This window comes from Mesoplodon bidens (genome assembly GCF_964165515.1).
Source record: "Mesoplodon bidens genome assembly, chromosome: 2".
Lineage (NCBI taxonomy): Eukaryota > Metazoa > Chordata > Mammalia > Artiodactyla > Ziphiidae > Mesoplodon > Mesoplodon bidens.
In genome coordinates this window covers 19,722,704-19,740,176 of record NC_138177.1, presented here as the reverse complement: position 1 = coordinate 19,740,176, position 17,473 = coordinate 19,722,704, and positions in this window count along the sequence as shown.

Genomic DNA, 17,473 nt, shown 5'->3' with positions numbered 1-17,473 from the left:
TAATTTAAAAAATATGAACCATGTCAACTTTCTTTGGAATGAAGAATTTAGAACTGATTTGGGACTTAGAGTTCTGAATAAAATTAATGCATTGGAAACAAATACCTTGCTCTCTTTCTACAATGCTCTTCTTGGAAGCCAAGAATTTTAAGTGTTCAGGTGAAGTTTATATTATACTCAGGAGTTCACAATGGACTTCACTGACACGCCAGACTCAGTGGTAGACCTCTTTTTTTTTTCTTTTCTTATGAGCTCAAGGACTTATAGGAAGAAAATAATGTACAATAATTAAAAACTTCTGAGATTCCTGTTGGAAACCCACAGATGAACAGTAATTCCAAAGAATCAGAGCATGTTATTTTCCCAGAGGTGTCTTAAGAAAAGTCTTTTTTTTTTTTTTCTAGTGGAAAAACCGACCAGGTATGCATAGCCATTGGAGTAGCTCCCTGCCGCATTCTGTATTGAGTATATTCAGAGCTGCTGAAGAGAATACACATGAATAGACAACATGACCCAAGAACTGAGTTGCCTTGGGAATAGGGATTAAGTCATATTGCCAGTGCATGCTAGAATTATGATTAGGTGGTATTCATTACTTGGTTTAAGTGGCAGTGGTTTAGGGCTTGTTTTGGATAAAATCCCCAAATAAAAATTCTGATTCCAAGTGTAACTGAGTACTTAACTTATATTAATTACTTCTTTAGCACACTGTATATTTTTTTTCCTTCCAATTATAGGTTAAATACTCACTCACTCACTTTTTCATTCTTTTAATAGTTCTGAGTGCCTTTTAAGTGCCAGGCATGGGCTCATTCTTGGGAATACCAATACAAATAAGACAGCACCCTTGTGTCAAAGTGCTTACAAATTTGGTGAATATATACTTGCAGAAGAAAATATTAAATTAAATAATATAAAAAAGAAATTTAAAAAAAGTAATCCTGTCTTGGGTACCAACTATTACATAGTATGCGACACTGTTAGTCTGGCTGAGAGGTCATTCACATTGGTGCTTGTTGCTGAATACAAGTTTAGCTGGGGCTATTTGTCAAGGGACTCAGCACACCTGAAACTAATACAGCATTGTAAATCAACTATATTTCAATAAAAACATTTTTTAATGTAGGTACAAATTAATTAATTAAAAATAAAAGCTTGTGCATACAAAAAAGAGAGGAAATGCCAAGGAGGGGGACCTCTTTAGAGACCAACACCCACAAATTCATTATATCAAAGAATGAGACGTGTTGGACTTCAAATGCTCCAGAACCATAAGGACTCCTGTGATTAGGCTGGATTCACTCAGATAATCTAGGATAAAAAGCCTCCCCATCTCAAGGTCCTCAACTTTAATCATATCTGTAAAGTCCCTTTTGCCACATAAAGTAACATATTCATGGGGTCTGGAATTAGTATGTAGATATCTTTGGGGAAGCCATTATTCTAATACTACATACTATATTAGTCTACTTCCCTTAAGTTAAGATTGACACAAACTTTTTTCTTTGAATATTTGAGAATTACAGTACCAAATTCACTTTTCTGTAATGCGTGCCTAGGGCTCTTTCTTTGTTTTGCAACTATACAAATCTATGCATCTCAATTCCGTTCTGTTTCAAAGCTCAAATTAAATGACTGTCTCCATAAAGCCTTCCTCAAATATTTTATCGTTCATTAAACCTCCTCTCCCTGGAACTCCTTTCATACTTGATCAAATTTGTCATGAAATGGCTCATTTTGTTTCATATGTGTCATTCTTTCCTTCAGAGGATTTGTCAGCCCCTAAAGACAGGAAACACGTCCAAAAACACCCCTCTAACCTGGCTCATCTTTGTTCATGCCTCAACTTGGTAAAATCTTTCCTCCATAATTTTAGTCTCTTTATATTTAAGCCCATTCTACAATTTCAGTCTGAATCTTCTTTCTAAAATGCCCTTTCACATTTCCATTCAAAACGTTTAACAATGTGTCCTATTGCCTTTATAATAAATAAAAAAAAAAAAAACTCTTTGGTCTTGGCAGTCATTTCCCACCTTTCTTTTGTTACAACCTTTCTCTCCAAACTTGTAACATATTCATCACTCAACCTTCTGGAGGACACGTTTTCTTTTATACTCAGAAAAGCCAAGTACATATCTACCTTTTCCTAACCCTTCTATTTATGTGAATCCCAGTCTTTTAGGACAAGAATACAATTGATTAATTATTAAGAATAAAGATTTCTATATGGCCCTCATTAAGACATATCTTCAAAACCCCACAAAACTCTTCAATGAAAGACTTCGTAAAACCCCACAGAAAACCTAAGGAATTTTAATACATTTAATGTTTATTTCACTTTTTATTATTTTGAGAACAATATCAAAACATAACTATGACCAATATTTCAGACTTGCCCCTGATTCTTGTGCTACTCATTCAATGCTTGTTTTATTTTGTTTTGAAAAATAATGCCATTGATATTCTGTAAAAATAAATACTAATAATAAAAACTCAAGAAATGTTGAAAAATGTGAAGATGAAAATATTTGGCCATACAACTGAATATCTTCTTTGGAAAAACGCCTATTCAGGTTTTCTGCCCATTTTTTAATCAGGTCGTTTGTTTTTTTGATATTGAGATGTGTGAGTTATTTATATATTTTTAATATTAACCTCTTATTGGTCATGGTCATATCATTTACAAAGCTTTTCTCCCATTTAGTAGGTTGTCTTCATTTTGTCGGTGGTTTCCTTTTCTGTTCAAAAGCTTTTAAGTTTAATTAGGTTCCATTTGTTTATTTTTACTTATGTTTCTTTTGCCATAGGAGATGATATATATATATATACACGTATATATATATATATATATATATGGCTACAATTTATGAATTTATGCTAAAGAGTGTTCTGCCCATGTTCTCTTCTAGTTTTATGGTTTCATGTCCTCCCTTCCTTTTTTCCTTCCATCTTCCCTTCTTTCCTTCCTTCCTTCCTTTCTTTCTTTCTTTTTCTTTCTTTCTTCTTTCCTTCCTTCTTTCCTTCCTTCTTTCCTTTCTTCCTTCCTTCCTTTCTTTCTTTCTTTCTTTCTTTCTTTCTTTCTTTCTTTCTTTCTTTCCTTCTTTCTTTCTGTTTCATATGGATAACCAATTTTTCCAGCACCAATTTTGAAAAGGCTAACTTTTTCCATTGAATTACCTTGGATCCTTTATTTAAAGACAGTAGATCAAATATGTGTACTACCACTTCAGGACTCTCTCTTCTGTTTTAATCATCTATACGTCTATCCTTATGCCAATATCACACTGTTTTGTTTATTATAGCTTTATAATAAAACTTAAAATCACATGGTATAAGAACCCCAACTTACTTTCTTTTCCAATAAGATTTTGCCTATTCTGTGTCCTTTGTACTTCCTTACAAAGTTTTAAATCAGCCTAGCAATTTCTATAAAACAAAACAAAACAAAAATATACTTGCTGGGATTTTGACTGTGATCACATTGAATCTATAGATCAATTTGGACAGAATTGATATTGTAACACTGCTGAGTTTTTCAATTCATGAGGACTCATTTCTTTGGGTCTTTCTAACTTTTCTTAGCAATATTCTATAGTCTTCAGTATAAATGTCATGTATACATTTTTGTACCTTTATTTCTATTCATAATTTTCTATTTTATTTTACATGGTATATATTTTTAAATTTACTGGGCTCCCCTGGTGGCGCAGTGGTTGAGAGTCCACCTGCCGATGCAGAGGACACAGGTTCGTGCCCCAATCCGGAAAGATCCCACATGCCGCGGAGCGGCTGGGCCCATGAGCCATGGCCACTGGGCCTGCACATCTGGAGCCTGTGCTCTGCAACAGGAGAGGCCTGCGTACTGCAAAAAAAAAAAAAAAAAAAAAAAAAATTATTGTCAGTTTTTTGTTACAAGTCTAGAAATAAAATTAATTTTTGTGTATTAACCATGTATCCTACAGTCTTCATAAGCTCACTTATTTGCTCCAACTGCTTTTTTTTTGTAGACATTTAAGGGTTTTCTACATAGATGATCATGCCATCTGTAAGCATTGTTTTACACTTCCTTTCCAATCTGGATGCAATTTTCCCCTTGTCTTTTCACACTGACTGTGACCCCCCAGTACAATGCTACTCCAGAAGTAGTAAAGGGGTCATTCTTTTGTGGTTCTTTACTTTAGGGAGAAAGTTTTCAGTCTTTAGGTAGCTACAGGTGTTTTTGTAGGTGCTCTTTATTAGGTCATTAGATTTCTGTAAGTTTTTCATCATGATAAGTATTGAATATTGTAAAATCCCTTTTCTGCATTTATTGGGTTATTAATGTGGTTTTTGTTTTTTAGTCTGTCAATATAGTTAAGTGTATCAGCTGTTAAATATCAAACAAATGTTGTGCCTTGCTGTGATGAAATTGGTCATGATATCTTGAACTTTTATAAATTAAATTTTGCATTCAATTTGATAACTTTGTTTAAAGGGTGGTTGCATCTATTGGGTTGGCCAAAAAGTTCATTCGGGTTTTCCATAATATCTTACAGAAAAAAACCTGAACGAACTTTCTGGCCAACCCAATATATTTATGAGACATTGGTCCCTACTTTTGGCTTTTTTTAATGTCTTTATTTGGTTTTGGTCTCAAAGCCATGCTAGCTACTCAAAATTATTTAAGAAGAGTTTTCTTCTATTTTCTTTTAAAAGTTATGCATTACTTACATCCTCGTTAGAATTCAGGGGTCAGCAAACTTCTGTAAAAACATAGACAATATATAAATGAATAGACATGGCTGTGTTCCTACAAAACTTTATTTGTGGATGCTGAAATTTTAATTACATATAATGTTCACATGTCAGGAAATACAATTCTTCTTTTGATTTTTTTTGCCACCATTGAAAACTGTAATAACCCTTCTTTGCTTAGGGGATGTAGAAAAACAAGTTATGGGCTGGATTTGGCCCACAGGTCATAATTTGTCAAACCATGTACTCACCAGTGAAATCATTCTGGGTCTGGGGGTTTCTTATAGGAAGGTTTTTAACTTCACATTCAGTGAGATTTGGGCTATCACAATCCAACAGATGTAAGGCTATTCAAGTTACTAATTCATTTTTTAGTAAGATTTAATAATTTGTATTTTTCAAAGGATAGAATAAAAAATGTTATAGCTGTTTATTTTTATTAACCAAAGTCCATGTCATAAAATTTTAAAATATGTCCATTTTTTTCAGTGCTGGCTTTTCCTGGTTTCATTAATCAAATATTCTTTAATATCATACTTTATTGAGTCAAAACTTCAGTTATTTATTTCTATTTCAGCTCACACATGAAGGGAGCATGATGTGATGAAAAAAACATTGGGAATAGAGCCAGGAGGCTGAAGTTTTAGTTCTATAAGCTGGGTGACCTTGAGCAAGTCATCAATTTGCACGGACTGCTGCATCCTCACTCATGACATGGAAATTGGGTGAGGCGATCACCACAGTCTCCATTAGCTCCGAAGTCTATGCCGCAGCATCTGTACATATCTGTAATATATGTGGGAACTGAACAAATGCTATGGCAGAAGTAACACCTCCCTTACAGATTGCTGAGAGGATTAGATAAGCACATAGCTCAGGTGGACAGAGCCTGGCCCTTGGTAATCACTGTGTAAGTGTCTTCTAGCATCTACCCAGTGTTTCATTAACCAAGTCTTGTTTAATTCCCTTTTCTCTTCAGTCATCACTTTCCCCATTTTTAAATGAGGAACTTGGATTAAGTAGATGATATTCAGTGAGTCATTACCAAATTCTGCTCTGATTTTTGTTTCAAAGCTTCTATATATCCAAAAATTGCAATTATTGAATTACATTACTTTCCCACTTTAAAATAATTACAGACCAGCATCCATATTTTACTCTAGTTCTTACATATGTGCTAAGACCAGAATGTTCAGGGCCTTTGGGGACAAGGTCCGAGGTAGGGCTTGTCATGCCCATAACTGTCAGCTAAGGGTTCCCCTAAGTTGTTTCTTGTACTCCAGGGGTAAGGGTGGTGAGAAGGGCTATATTTCTGCTAAAAATTGACCTAATTTTTTTTAAAAAGAAATTATATATTCCAATATTCCAACTGAAATGTGCAGACTGCAGTTGATGCTAATTTAGCTTTGCATCAATTAATTTTTGCTTTAATTTTGCTAACATTTGCTTTTTCTAATGATCAAAAGTGAATTCTGCTTTGTAGAAAAGTGCAAAGATGAAAACTTCCCTCAGGAATGCCTGCAGTGCTCAGGCCAGTGACCTAAATATACAAAGCAGGTGGGTCCTCAGAGAATAAAGTGGATGGATGGTATGAAAGGGAGAATATAGGCAAACAGAAAATGTATGCAAGTCACCTTTAGTTCCTGGCTGTCAGTTTGTAATCTTTCAGGTAAAATAATTTTTTCTGGTCATAGACAACCACTGTTAAAAATTTAATGTGTGTTCTTTCATTCTTTATTTATATACATAAATGTTTAATTTTTTAACAAAAATTGTATATGGAGGAACAACTCTGTCTTGCTTAGTTCACTTAGGGTACCGTGAACACTTATTCATGTCATTAAATAATCTTTAAACACATGGTGTTAATGGCTGCACCATTTTAACCACATACCTTTATTTAATGATTTTCTCTTTTTGGACATTTAGGTTATTTCCCTCAAAATGTGCTGAAAGGTCTGAATAAAGGCTTCAAGGTGACTTCGTTCCAAAACTATTCTCCCTGTCCTTTTCCACTCAGATCTGTATGGGCCCTTGAAGAAGCGTGGTCTCTTGCAGGCAGGGGCCTTCAGGTCTGGCATTTACGAAATCGAGGGTCAGCTTTTAGCTAACATGCATGCGCAAGTTCTGATGGAAGGCGACCACTTCACGTTTATGTTTTGTTACCAAATACTTGCCTAAATATTTGATAAAACTTGGAAATGGCTAAAGGACAGAAAATATCATTGATTTATTTATGTCCTACCTGGAAGTTTCTTTATATAAATTTGAGTTTATTTCAAGTAGAATAAAAAATTCCCTACAGCACTGCAAATGCACCTCTTGCTTTCTATTCATTCAGCAGAACAATCGCAGCGACTTCAGGCTGTTTGGTCTGAGCCTTTTCTCTCCCTGCTCCTAACATGCTCTACATTATTCTAAAAACAGATCTGTGGTCTTGTCACTCTTTTGTTCCCTGACCACCAGTGACGCCTCACCATGCACAGAATTAGTCAGGCAGTCAGGGCCCTTTATTTGAGGCTCCAAACTACTTTTGCAGGCTTATTTCCCAATTTCCCCTTCACAATTTGTTTGTTACAGGCAAACTGACACACTGTTTACTAACTGCCTGCCTTGTGTCAGGTGGGTTCCGTATAGTATCGTTTTTTTAAAATAAATTCATTTATTTATTTGTTTGTTTTTATTTTTGGCTGCGTTGGGTCTTCGCTGTTGCGCGCGGGCTTTTTCTAGTTGTGGTGAGCAGGGGCTACTCTTCGTTGCGGTGCACAGGCTTCATTGCGGTGGCTTCTCTTGCTGCAGAGCACAGGTTCTAGGCACACAGGTTTCAGTAGTTGTGGCACTTGGGCTCAGTAGTTGTGGCTCGAGGGCTCTAGAGTGCAGGCTCAGTAGTTGTGGCACCTGGACTTAGTTGTTCCGCGACATGTGGGATCTTCCCAGGCCAGGGATCAAACCCGTGTCCCCTGCAATGGCAGGTGGATTCTTAACCACTGCGCCACCAGGGAAGCCCCCATATAGTATCTTGCATACCTACGCCAACCCTGCAAAGTGTCATTGTTATCTTGATTTTGTGTACCAGGAAACTCAGACTCTGTGTAAAGGAAAGTCCTGATTTGAGTCTCCAGTTTTTCCACTCTACCCTCTTTCTTCTGATTTACTCTTTAGAGGTTTCTAACTGGCCTTTCGCTTTTCTGTGTCTAAACTCTTTCTCCAGCTGCCTGCCTTCCCTGTCCTTCTTTGGTTCCCTCCCTGTTGAAATCCTGTTCATTCTGAAAGGTTGTACTATCCGTACCCAGCCCAGTCCCTTGCACACAGTAGATGCTCAATAAGCGTAATTAGATGAACATTTGCTGTATCTTTGCCAAAACATCTTCAGATCGTAGGAGGCAGCAATGAATGTCTTTTCCCCCATGGTGCCTGCACATAGTAGACAGTTAAGAAAGAGCTTATTAAAAAATGAAATCCCCATACCTCCTGGAACAAAAAGTCTGCAGGGCCTTGTACCTCCTGGGGTGTCCAAGACCCCATGTCAGAAATGTATGTTTAGGCAGCAGGAACACACTTAAGGCAGGAGAATATGAAAGTACACTGGAAATGTTTCCTAGTTGGGTCAATTCCAATTTGGCAAAAACAGGCGTACTGCTTTTTCTCCAGGGTTCTTTCCCCTAACATCACTTATTAATGCTAATTAGTCAGGGGTGTGCTGTGATGCAGAACACTTGTGACCCACGAGAATTAGAGAGACTGTCATTTCTCAAAAGACCCATGAAAGGCAGAAAGAATAAGTAATGTGGAAGGAGGTAGGGAAAGAGGAACTTCTCTCCAAAAAATTGCCCTGAAATAAGTGCAAGTAAAAATAAATCCACATATAAAACAACTGTACAAATGTTAACAGTATTTTCACAGCTGGGTTTCTTTGCCTAAAATACTTAGCACTTACTTTAGAAAACTCTCTTCTAAACAGGAATGGTCTGACTGATCACAGAAGCTGAACTATGATGGAACTCTGACTTTGAACTTCACTTTTGCCCAGAAGGGAATAAAAAAGTGACTTTTTATAAGCAAGGACCTTAATCGTCATGAATCCACCTCAGGCCGTGGTGAGTGACCTTTATCTCACAGATGAGGACATTGATATAGGGCTCGGTTTAGGAAACTACATTCATAACATTCAGCGTATTTATATCTAGATTAGGACTCTGGCTTTAGAAAGCTGGAAAACACCAACTTTGTTTCCATCGCAGCGCAGACATCCCACTTGAATAACTAACTGCCCAGTCACTCATCACAGCAGGATTAGTGGTCTTCTAAAAGGATCTGCATTCACATTCCTGGTATTTATTTCCTGAAGATATTAAGAGAGTATGCTATGGTCTTTGGTTTCAAAGACCAATGCCATAGGACATGACTAATCATTATGACGCACTTTTAGGGACTCTCCCCTTAGAAATGCCACCCAAACAGCAGGCCAATGTGCTATGCACACATTAATAAAAATACATGTTTCCTCTCCAGATGACTATGACAGAAGCTATACTGATGAATATGCTGGCTAAATAAAAAATATTATAAAGGACTGCAAAGATTAAAATGTCGTGTTAAAGATGTCAACTCTCATTTATTTATTTCACAAATATTTCATGAGTGATGGGACTTCCATGTGTCAGAGTACTAGCTATTGGAATATACAAGTGGAAATAGACAAGGGCCATGTTTTGATAAGCTTGCAATCACCATTCCTATAACCTAATGGAATATTTCATTTAGTATTTTTTTAGCCAAAACACAGGACTCTTCAAAGTTACCAAAATATATACATATTGTTATAATTATATATATTATATACATATATGTATACACACATACATACTTGGTGAGAAAATAGTAAGCACAAGCAATTATTCCTTCTTGGTCAAATTGAGAAAATATTCTTCGTGCTTACAGCCCCTGGTGATTACCAGCTTGAATTGGTGTAGTGCAACTTACTTACATCACATCACCACACTGTCTCTTTTTCCTGCCTAGTCATAAGCCCCGACTGTCAGGGCCTCTTCCTGATTCATCTGTGTGCCCTCAGTGTCTCACACATGCCTCACACCTCCTAGTCACGCAGGCAGGGTTGGCTGAAGGAAGATGTCATCAGTTAAGGAAACATGAAGTTGACAACAAACTGAACACAAAAGTCAAATGTGAATGTGTTGGCTTTTATTGTTTGTTTGTTTCTTTAATTATCATAGACTAACACTGACTTTCTTTGGTGTACAGTTGTATGCATTTTAACATACTTACAGATCTGTATAACCACTGCTGTGACCAGGATACAGAATGGTTCCATCAACTCTCAAAACACCTCCCACATGTTATCCCTTTATTAGCATACTCTCCCTTCACCCACAACCTCTGGCAAACACGGATCTGTTCTTCATCACTGTAGTTTTATTTTATTTATTTATTTTTTATTATTATTATTATTTTTTGCGGTACGCGGGCCTCTCAGTGTTGTGGCCTCTCCCGTTGTGGAGCACAGGCTCCGGGCGCGCAGGTTCAGCAGCCGTGGCTCTCGGGCCCAGCCGCTCTGCGGCATGTGGGATCTTCCCGGACCAGGGCACGAGCCTGTTTCCCCTGCATTGGCAGGTGGACTCTCAACCACTGTGCCACCAGGGAAGCCCGGTTTCCTTCTTAATGTTGTAGTTTTCTCCTCCTAATTCTACGGAGTTACCGGAGACGTTTAGACAGACTGCATGTCTGTGAATGGCTCTTCATCACATACAGGACTGCAGTCTGTTGTCTACAATTTAATAATTTTTTTAAAAAATCTGATAAGTTGGGCTTCCCTGGTGGCGCAGTGGTTGAGAGTCCGCCTGCCGATGCAGGGGACACGGGTTCGTGCCCCGGTCCGGGAAGATCCCACATGCCGCGGAGCGGCTGGGCCCGTGAGCCATGGCCGCTGAGCCTGCGCGTCCGGAGCCTGTGCTCTGCAACGGGAGAGGCCACAACAGTGAGAGGCCTGTGTACCGAAAAAAAAAATTAAAAAAATAAATAAATAAATAAAATAAAAATCTGATAAGCAAGGTTTTTTGTGTATGTAGACGCATTTGGTGACTACTCCTGATCTGAACCAGCGTGAGACTATTATGCCTTTATTTATCTCTTAATGTGACCTTTATACATTCTGTTACAGAACTCTTTGTGTGTTAATTTTAGGACATGAACTGGGGTATTACATAATATCCAATAATATGGACTGTACAACCCTACTTACTAACATCTGAAAAAATATGAATTCTGTAACATAAGGGTTACAGGAAGAGGATGGTGTACCTGAAATTTAAAGGTCTCTCGTGACATGATAGTTCCTGTAGTGGCTACAGGAAACCTCTTCCTCGGGCCTCTCCTAATTCTTGTCACAAGTTCTCACTACAGTGACCGAGGATAGGAATAGGGTACATTACATACGGTGCTTTATTTAACCAGAACGAATGTGTCTTCCCTTGTAACAAGGAGGATTTATGATACTTTTCCCATTTTTCTTTGTGGTAGTAAATAAAAATACTGACCAGTCAGCCCCCGAATATCAAGGAAGGCCTTTATTTTCGCATTGTGGTGTGTACGTGTACACACTTGTGTGAGTTAGAAACAGGATGGCAGACATGGATGAGGCTCAAACACGGACACCTCAACCCTCTCTCTCTACTCGCCAGGATGGGGATGCTGTGTGCCCATCAGCGAGCCTGAAACACGTGTGATGTGACTTGAGACAGTGTCTGGCACATAGCAAAGGCCCGATAAAGTTAGGCAAAGGTCTTGCTGACCACAGTACCTTGTCATTTCAGGTGCAGCAGTACCTGGAATTTTCTATCAGGAACTCAGCCCATTAGACTAAGGATGCCTTCTTCTGGGGTAGGTTGAGGGGAAATCAGAGACTCCCCAGCTCTGCAGCGTGCCACTTTATCATCTCTTTGGCCCGAGTGGAAGACCCACTGTCTTTCCTCCTCATTTACTGCTACAAAGATTACAATGAGGGCCCATGATCTGAGTCCATCCTGTGTCTGAAACCAAGTACACCGTGAGGAAGTTCAGGAACTACTCTTTCTCTCTAGACTTCTAGAAGCTTATCTCCAGACTTAAAAATTAAAGAGAATAAAACCAGGAGCCAGGAGCAACAAGAAAGAGGGATTTGGCTTTCCATTTCTTTTAGTTACGTATTTTTGTCTTGTGGAGTTCAATTTGCAGAAAAGCAGTTAGACAGAGGCAGGGTCGGTTCAGGGGCAAGGCCATATTTAGAAGCTCAAAATGCTTGTTTTTGTGGTGCCAAAGGAATCTACACTTCTTTTTTCTTCCCAAAAGAAAACAGAAGCTCATTATCCTGACAGAGGAAGTCCAGAAGTTTTTAGGTGGAGATTAAACTGTATTCTCAAACACTGATGCTCCTGTTCAGCTTCTTGGTTAAGAGATTTTAATAGGTTTTAAAAATGGTTAGCACGCTACATCGGTCTGCTTTCTAAATAATTTAGAGAACTTGTGACCTGGAGCTTTCACGGAGTTGATGTAACTGTTCTGGAAATCTCTTGACTTGAACTTGAGACTCACTTTCATACAGCTGCAATATGTCCACCGTCAACAGCAGTCTGTACCCAGAAAGCAGGAGGGGAAATGGGGGGTGGGGGTGGGAAGACATCCTCAAAGAATTCTTTCTTAGGCTGCAGTTCTACACATTGACCACCAGGTGTCTGTCTTCACACAAGCAGTCTTGCTTGTGTGATGTACTACTTGACTGCCAGATTCTTTTTAAAACTAAAGCAATTTTCTAGATGTTGGTACAAGTGGGTATAAATGTGCACGTAATAAGTGAAGTCTCAGAGCCAAACTAACTAACTTGCAATTCCTCATCTAAGTAGGAGTAATCAATCGGACCTTGTGTTTATCTTCGGATGTTGTTTGGGATAACTAATTGAGGCAAGTTCGGTGGCCAAGGGGTTTGGGAAATGATGAAAATACATATATATATATATATATATATATGTCCTCTTCCAAAATCTCATCTGGTGTTTGTAAAATTCAATGTTCTTAGCATGCAAACAGGTTTGTTTATGTTCCCAGGAACACTTCTTTTGAAAAAAATAGACAAATTCTCTTTTGAGCTGGCTTCTTACTCCATAGTGAAATGGGATGGTTCAGTTTCTGCCTTAGCAGAATTTCAGTTCTAATCCTTGGCCCTGATACGGTTGAAAAATCTCTCTTTGTGCAAGAATGAGATTTGATTTCTTTCTTCCCAGAATTAGGAGTGACATTGTAATAGTTACCTAATCCGATAACCCTAGAGGGGTCTGGAATGCACAAATGATGCCCTTGAGTCCATGCGAGGGAAGAAGTGCTGCTCTTGCAGTCACCTGATTGAGCAGTTTCATGGCTATCGCTTTATATCTCCCTCTCCATTTATTTATTTAGTCAGTTACACAGAGAATAATTACCATCAATTTAGGAGTCTCCCCAGCTTCACTCTTGCTGACCAAAACATGGAGGTTTCTGAGAGCCCCAGAAGTCCTTGTTTATGCTTTAATTAAATTGTACACCGACATGACTAAAACAATCAACTAGTCCAGGAGATGTACCTTATGAGAAAGAATTGTGCTATTCTATACAACCACTTCAGTGGGGTCTTGGGAGGGAGAGGAGATAAATATATTGTATAGCAAAGCACAGTGTTGAACCTGAAGACTTCCTTTTCTGTCATTGTTGCTAAGTTTTGTTTGGTTTTGTTTATTTTTTGTTTTTGTTTGTTGGTTCATTATTTTTGATACCTTTAGGACATTAAAATCAGTTTATCTAGCAAGGTATTTGTAGCGGGAGCAAAACAAGCCCTCAGGGTTGTGTTCTCATCAATGCTGTCTGTCATTTCTAGTCCCTTAAATATTTTTAGCTATATTTATTAAAACTCATTTTCCTCTCAAATTTTGTGTTTAATAACACCATTTTTATGTCATCTGTTTACTAATTTGACCAATGTTTATTTACTACTTACAACTACTACAATGTTTATTTACTATTTACTACTTACTGTGAACTTCATGCTGTGGATAAAATAAAAATGACTAAGAACCAGTCCATTCAAAAAAATGACTACACCAGTAAATAGAATTTTGCCATTTCTTTCCTAAATATACTTGTGGTATAAAACAAATTTCTGCTTTTCAGTCATGTAACACTCAACATATAGTTGTTAACTATATAGTTGTTATGTATAGAGAGCATTGTTATTCAAATATGTGAAATATTGAGTCATATTACAGAGGAGATAAAACACAGTGAACTGCTTGTTTACATAAAATTACTATGCAGATGATTTCTTCAATATTATTTAAACTAATATATGCAAACAGAGACAAGGATTGTTATACCCATTCTAAAAGGGGAAATAGAAATTCACTTTGTAAAATTATTTTCACTTGGCTTCAGTTGTCTGGATATAATTATTTTACTTTTATTATTACACTTAAGTCACTACATCTGTCTCCAAAATGTTCTGGAATGGAGGAATTAACAGGAAGCAAGTTCTGCAACTGAAACTCCTTTCTCTCCAAGCATAGGATCCATGGTGATGAATGAATATAGAGGAAGAAATAAAAGCAGCACAAAACTGGAAGGAAGAACTCTAAAGGCTTAGGTGAACCTTGGCTAGAATGAAATGGAGAGGATCCATCTCTGTTTCCTCTGAAAACCATTCTTAAAAAGCCCAGAGTACATGTTACAGCAATAGTGAAAAGACCAAATGAATGGGATTTTCTTTTTCCACTAGGTAAGAAAAAACAGTGGAGAGAAATTTGCATTTTTTGAGGACATCAAATCTGTGCCAGTTACTCTTATTTGAAAAAGAACCAAGAAGGGCTGTACTGCTTTGTAAAACTGTGAAAATAAGAAGCAGGAAGGGCCCCTGTAAAGTCTGTACAGGGTCAAGGAAGTTTAGTTTCATTTATTTGCTGAACTTTGGCTAATTTGCCAACTGTAAGCTTTTGCATTCATCTTGCTATTTTCCATTTAAGAAGGTCATTCATGAATTCATTCAATTAATGTCAGTCAGCATTTAAAAATGGACAGGTAAATGAACAGAAGTGGGTCTGACCTTCAAGCTATTCTGTGTCTAATGAGCTAGCACATGGATTCCTCAACTCACCAAAATTATAACATTATGAATTTATAGTGAGAGGAACTCAACTCTAGCAACTCAGAGAGTTCATTCTTACTATCATACACTAGGGAGCATTTGATCTTGGTCTTGGGTTATAACTAGCTTTTGGTCAGCCATGAGGTGGGGAAAGTATTTTAGAGAAAAATGAAGAATACCATGAAAATATAGACAACATGGAATTATATTCTTAGGAAAAAGGTATAAAATAGTGTGGCTAGAGCATGTGTGTATGGGACAAAAGTAGCAAGAGATTAAGATGAAAAGGTAAATTGAAAAATGTTATGATAGTTCTTGATACCATGAAAAGGAGCATAGAACTTATTATGTAATAGCTACATCCAGAAAATGCTTTTTAAAAATAAAAAAAGTGTTTCATGACTATCACTTAGGATATTTTAGGATGTAAGCAACTGAACACCTAGCACAGGTGGCTCAAGCAGAAAGAGAATTTTTTGGTTTGCATAGATGAGAAAGCTCATAGGTTGACTTCAGGCACTGTTTGAATTTAGTGACCAAATGGCATCACCAGGATTCATCTCTCTGGGAGTCCGAGGTTGGCTCTATTCTCAGGCTTCTGGTGGCAATGTCTCACCTCGCCCTGCTGCCATGACCTCAAAGACACATTATCAAACACCCAGCTAGAAAACCGCATCTCCTGATAGTTAAATGACCATGTAGGCAATGAGTCCCTCACTTGGCCACACACCAAGTCTTGAAGCAAGCACTGTGGTCAAGGTAATGGGATGCAGTGCTGGTTTTTTTTAGCAGAAGACATAGACTCCACCCCTGTAGCCTGGGCTCTGTCAGAAGTCATGATGCTCTCAAAGCACTGTGGCCAAAAGAAAGAGGAGTCCTTTTTGAGCCACAAGACAAAACTAAGTCCCTGAGAGGTGAAGGGACTTGCTAGGAAGTTCTCTCCCTGCTGGCACACCGTCAGGGGAGCCTTCTAATTCCCAGTCTCTTGCTGTTGTATGCTATCATTTTAGAATAACCCTAAACACGACCACTAGAGATTTTTGTCAAGGGTGTGATATGGCCAGGTCCACTTTCAGGAAGGAGATTTGTGGCAGTTTGCAAGACAGACTGAAGGTGGGGGAAACCACGGGCAGGATGAGAGGTTAGGAAGACTTCCTTGTCTGAACAAGGGCAGGGCCAGTGCACCAGCAAGGAGAGGGTGAGCAAGAAAGGCATATCCAAAGTAGCATCAAGGGATCTTAAATGGATTTAATGATGAGGGAGAGGAAAACACACCTCATGTTCCTTGTCACCCTGAAAAGTGTATTAATGATCAGTTTCCTGATAATTTGATATTTCCTTAATCTCTTTCATATGGGTTAGTAATTCCTTTAATACATCACTCATCAAATAACTTGTCAGAGAATGTGTCTGATACTCTGCCAGGTAGCGGAAGGCAACTCAAATGACAGAGACCCACTCTTCCCACCAGAAACTGTCAACCAGAAAGTCTGGGATGATTATGCCATGAACGAGGCAGGGACACAGGAAGAGGAATGGAGTAGAAGGAGGAGAAATAACAAGGATGGATGGAGTGGATGCTGTGGTCCCACCCCCATGCCCCCTTTAAGATTAAGGCAGCTATCATTTGATCAGTAATGGGAGAGTTTCTACTGACAGCTCTCAGCTTTATCTCCAGGAATTGTCCTCAACTGAAGAGAGTCAGCTTACTCATGGGCAAGCCCCTTGGGCGTAGTGGGAATTAATGCATAACTAGTCAATGGTAGGATTTAAATAGCCAGCCCCCTTTCCTCAAGGCAGGGGAGCTCTGAAGGACCATCCAGCTCCAAACCTGCCAGTAGAACCAGCTGGGGAATCTTCTGTAACTGCATCACAGTTCAGCCCCTCCCTCTGCCAAACCATACAGCCTTCATTCTCCTATTCATTTTTTTTAATTTTTATTTTTTATTTTTTATTTTTTGCTTTATAACAAAGTTAATCAGTTATACATATACATATGTTCCCATATCCCCTCCCTTTTGCATCTCCCTCCCACCCTCCCTATCCCACCCTTCCAGGCGGTCACAAAGCACCGAGCTGATCTCCCTGTGCTATGCGGCTGCTTCCCACTAGCTATCTACCTTACGTTTGGTAGTGTATATATGTCCATGCCGCTCTTTCGCTTTGTCACAGCTTACCCTTCCCCCTCCCCATATCCTCAAGTCCATTCTCTAGTAGGTCTGTGTCTTTATTCCTGTCTTACCCATATGTTCTTCATGACATTTTTTTTTCTTAAATTCCATATATATGTGTCAGCATACAGTATTTGTCTTTCTCTTTCTGACTTACTTCACTCTGTATGACAGACTCTAGGTCCATCCACCTCCTTACAAATAGCTCAATTTCATTTCTTTTTATGGCTCAGTAATATTCCATTGTATATATGTGCCACATATTCTTTACCCATTCATCTGATGATGGGCACTTAGGTTGTTTCCATCTCTGGGCTATTGTAAATAGGGCTGCTATGAACATTTTGGTACATGTCTCTTTTTGAATTATGGTTTTCTCAGGGTATATGCCCAGTAGTGGGATTGCTGG